Genomic DNA, 4,328 nt, shown 5'->3' with positions numbered 1-4,328 from the left:
CATGGTGCTGACCCCCAAGTGCCACTTCCTTCGGACAGCGAACAAGTCCTTCCATGATGTAACTTTTTCTTTTTTGTATTACAAAGTATTAATTTCTTTTCTTTTTTTTTTTACTGCAGTTTGACCATTTTACGAAGTTTTCTTTGTAATATTGTTTTCGGCCATTCACTGAAATGAATGTTATGGTTGTAATATATGTAAGCTTATGTTGGGCTGTTTACTGACACATTTTTGTCAAGTTCTGTTAAAGACTAAGTGAGGCTGATTGAGTCACTGCATCAGGCAGGTATTGTGCCTGTATTAAGTCTAGAAATTTAGAACAGAATTGTTTGTAGATTTTGTTCAGTAAATATGACCTAAAGTCTTAAAAACTTTAAACATGGTATTGTACACATTTCTTTTTGAGTGTTTTTAATGTTGGTGGGGATGTACAAAGTAAAGTCTATAAAAATACATAAACTAAGCATAACTTGATTTTAATATAAGTATTTGGAAGTGGGTTTTTTTAAACTCAAAAAGCTATTATTTTAATATCTTTTTTGTGTCATGGTTTTTGTCAATCAAGACTGTATTTGCAAAATGCTATAATAAAATTGCTTTCAAATGCAGTACTTATTTTTAAACAGCAACTTTAAGTGAAGTTATTGATGAAGAGCATGATAAAAATACATTGTAATGTCCAAATCAACTGACTGTACTAGAACACATTTTAATAAACCTATGTCACAAATGCCATACACAATTTTGAAGAACACACTAAAATATAATTTGTATATATATATATATAATTTATAAGCATCCCAGCTCCCATAGTTGGTTCTAGAAATTATTGTACGGCTGATCGGCGGGAATCTGAAATGGAACGCAGCCATCGTATGGCAGACTGATTAAGAGAAGAAAGGAACACTATCGGCACGTTGTGGGAGGTGGAGGGTAATAAGGTTTTCAATAAGATGACAGCCGTATTTGTCTGTAGCCAAATAAGATCAAGGTCAACGATACACTCAGAAATGTTGGAGAGAACTAAAACACGCAGGATGCCGGGCCTCCAGGAACCACTTTGGGCTCCCCTGCTGTAGATAATACTCTGTTGCCTGCAGCTTCATCTGTTGGTGCTGCAGCTCTCTGAGGATGATGCTCTGGAGACCTCTTGGACCTTCGTCAGTTAGGTCACAGGACAAACCTTTAAAGTTGAACATAAATAAAAATAAAAATACAAAATGTAGATGCTTTAAATTTTGGTATGATTATGCATTACTTAACCAACTTTTAAATTTACCTCCTGATAACAGGTGGGAAACTCCTTTAGAGTGTCTTCATAGGATGACAGAGATTTCCAACGATGGTCCATCAACAAAGATCCTCTTTTCCTCTTCCAGTCTCTTTACCATCATGATGTCATCGATTGCCCTTGTTTTTATGTGAAGACTGACAGAGTCTGAAATGCATTTATGAAAAGGACAAATCAACTCAGCAAAAGTTTAAATTTGTAAGTTGAGGTCAACACCTGGAGTATCTAGTAACATTATCTGTCAGGTATGATGACAGTATAAAACATATTAGTGTATGTTTACTTACCACTGTGATTGCTGCCATGGCAATGTTGTGTCACCGGACAGGATCTCTTCCAAAGACAGAACTTCTGTGTCTGTATCAGTCTTCAAGTGACCAACATCTTCTAAAGCCAATGCTAAGATGTTTTCTCCTTTCTGATCTTGCGATGAGCCTTGGCACAAGCTTTGTCCATCTGTATCTGCACAAACATGCACAAACAACATCAACTGTGTCAAAGATGTTTATGCAGTATGTACCAGCAAGGTTATTCAATGCCTGGTCAGTGTTCCTTACCTTACATTCATGGGCTTTGCCATGGAAAATTGAGAGAAATGGCTTCATTTTAAGCAGGTGTTGGAGCTCAGGACAGCTTTTTGTTAGTTTTCAAGATATGGTCAGTACTTACATGTTACATCCATGGAAAAAAAGGGATTGTCTGTTGGCCAACCTTTGTTAAAAGAACAAGGGGTATGCAAATATCTCGTACACTATCTCGAAGAGCACCAAGCAGCGCTCCATGTATACACACCGCTAGCTCCAAGCCTCCTCATCCAGTTTGCTGCTGGATCTGTGAGAGATCTCCCTGGCTGCAGACCATTGCCCATCACAAAATCTAGAATACATACAATTCAGTCAGGTATGCTATTATTACAGGCTAAAAGGTTACTGTTGATATACATCTACTATCTGCAGTCTTACATTTTTGGCTGATTTGTGTATACAGTCCACAAATTTTCCTACGTTTTCATCCTTGGCAATGAAAAGGTCCTGAAATATAGCCTGTTCCTCCAATCTGAAAAACAAGCAAAAAAATACACTTCATGAGGTGTTATAGTGCAAATGAAGTGAACATCACTAACATATACAAAGAATTGTTATATTGTAAACATTTTACAATACCTTGCTGCATTCTTTAAATGGTAATACTTGCAGTTTCCATCCACTGAAACTGAAAGCACATCTGGGGTACAAGCTTGACACTTGAAGGGATCCTCCCATAACATTTTATCCAACTCATATTATGGCTTCCCGCTCAAAAATCATTTCAGGAAGCTGTCAGCCGACATCTTAACTGTCTGATTTAAAATGAGAGATAAAAAAAAGAAAACATAAAATAGGACATAGGTGTCCAAATACCAGGCATCAAGAATAGGTTAGGTGTCTTTCAAGTTTTAGATGTTTCTCTGGCACAAAACATCTAACTCAGTTAATTTTGATGTTACCAGGACGTCATATGATCTGAATGCAGAATGAATGAGGTGGCACCTCAGCCGTTTAATTCAAGTGTTTAACCAGTTACACCAAAATGTTGAATAGTATAACCACTCAAGAATAGAGTCAGACGGCCCTTCTGGGATATGTACGTCAAAGTACTCACACAGCCAAAGTTGACAGTTATTTAAATTTTGATAACATAGTTTTTTTTATATTTTGGTTTTGAGTCATTCAAAAAATTGTTATTCATACCATTGAGCATGACCACAGTGACTGCCTGTCCTGGTTTGATCCTCAAACATTCTGATGGAAAATCACAAATTCTAACTGGGATCTCCACAGGTACAAATCGTGCTAAAGAGGTTGACATGTTGAATGCATGAATGTAAAGAAAACAAAACTTACGCTTTCTCTTCTTATCGGCCACCCTGACTTAAGGAGATGGCATGGTCAGTAGGTGACATGAACGCAGATGTGGCTGATCTATGGGGGAGACAGATGATGGAGTGGGAGGAGAGGCAGTTGGAGAGGTGCTTCTGGGTCCATCCTCTCTTCTTCTGAAAAGACAGAGAGGATGGGACAACAGGAGGAGAAACAGGAACAAGATCAAGCAGAATCACAGTCTCTTCCTGGTTCTCTGGTATCATTGGATGCTCCTCAGTAAGCATCCCAGGCTGCTCCTGACCTATGGTCTCTGTCTGTTCAAAGATCAGGTTCTCAGCTCTTTACTTCTCTTCATCTGGCTTGCAACAGCAATAAATAACAGACAGGAGAAAAGAAATTTGCCTGTACTGACGCAAGTTCATTTTTAATTCAAGTAAATGATCTAGCTGCAATCAGTGTATTCAGACAGGGTTCATAAACAAAACTTTAAAGATCATCACAGCCTAGGAGCACTGATGTTTTTAGCAACCCTCCAATATTACAAAGTGGCATCAACAAGTCCTCCTGCTGCCTTGAAAATGCTATTGAAATGCATTTTGTAGCTCAGATTTTAGTCATTTTCTCATCTTTGAATAAGAAAACTTTGAAGACAATGAACAGAACCAGAAACAAACAGAGAAACAACCTTCATTTATGCCACACAAATCTGTAATAAACTTGACAAATAAAGAAAAATAGCGGGGATTAAATTTAATAAATAAAAACAAGTAACTATTTAAAACTGGTTAACAGGCATTTTTGGAAAATTATGATAACATGTTCCTTTTTTTTAAAAAAATTGCATTATCTTAACAAAAACAATGAAAGTTATAGTGGCTGCCTGGTCTATTAGGTAATAGACCAGGCAGCCACTATAACTTATGACATCCTATGCACTGTCATGGAACCATGCTGAACATAATGTCACTCTGGAATTGTCAATATCTCATGTTGCCACTGTCACAAATATTAACTAATAAGTCAATATTAGTGAACTTACCCGGTTTAATAATCAATAGCATTATATTAAGGTCCCTGTATAAAAATAATTATAATCCGGAACTGACAGGAGCTTGTCAGCACTGACATACCATGGCAACCGAGTGTCAGTTAGGGACCTAGTGATAGCTATTATC

The 4,328-nt window shown here is 37.2% G+C and overlaps 1 long non-coding RNA gene across 6 annotated transcripts; it reads right to left on the bottom strand.

Annotated features, from left to right (window-relative positions):
• Nucleotides 1-1,014: 1,014 nt before the first annotated feature.
• LOC103131775 (uncharacterized) lies at nucleotides 1,015-2,559 on the bottom strand. 6 transcript variants are annotated; one of them, XR_001660738.1, is made up of 7 exons: nucleotides 2,455-2,559; nucleotides 2,254-2,347; nucleotides 2,084-2,167; nucleotides 1,849-2,002; nucleotides 1,579-1,753; nucleotides 1,280-1,438; nucleotides 1,015-1,183 (listed from the first exon to the last, which is right to left on the bottom strand). It is a non-coding gene; the product is annotated as an uncharacterized LOC103131775 (long non-coding RNA). The 6 variants fall into 6 exon arrangements; XR_001660742.1 differs by having other exon boundaries at nucleotides 1,854-2,002; XR_001660741.1 differs by lacking the exon at nucleotides 1,849-2,002 and having other exon boundaries at nucleotides 2,042-2,167.
• Between the last annotated feature and the right edge of the window lie 1,769 nt (nucleotides 2,560-4,328).

This window comes from Poecilia formosa, unplaced genomic scaffold, assembly GCF_000485575.1.
Source record: "Poecilia formosa unplaced genomic scaffold, Poecilia_formosa-5.1.2 Scaffold834, whole genome shotgun sequence".
Classification (NCBI taxonomy): domain Eukaryota; kingdom Metazoa; phylum Chordata; class Actinopteri; order Cyprinodontiformes; family Poeciliidae; genus Poecilia; species Poecilia formosa.
The sequence above is the reverse complement of the archived record's forward strand: the minus strand, read 5'-3'. Positions and strand labels throughout refer to the sequence as shown.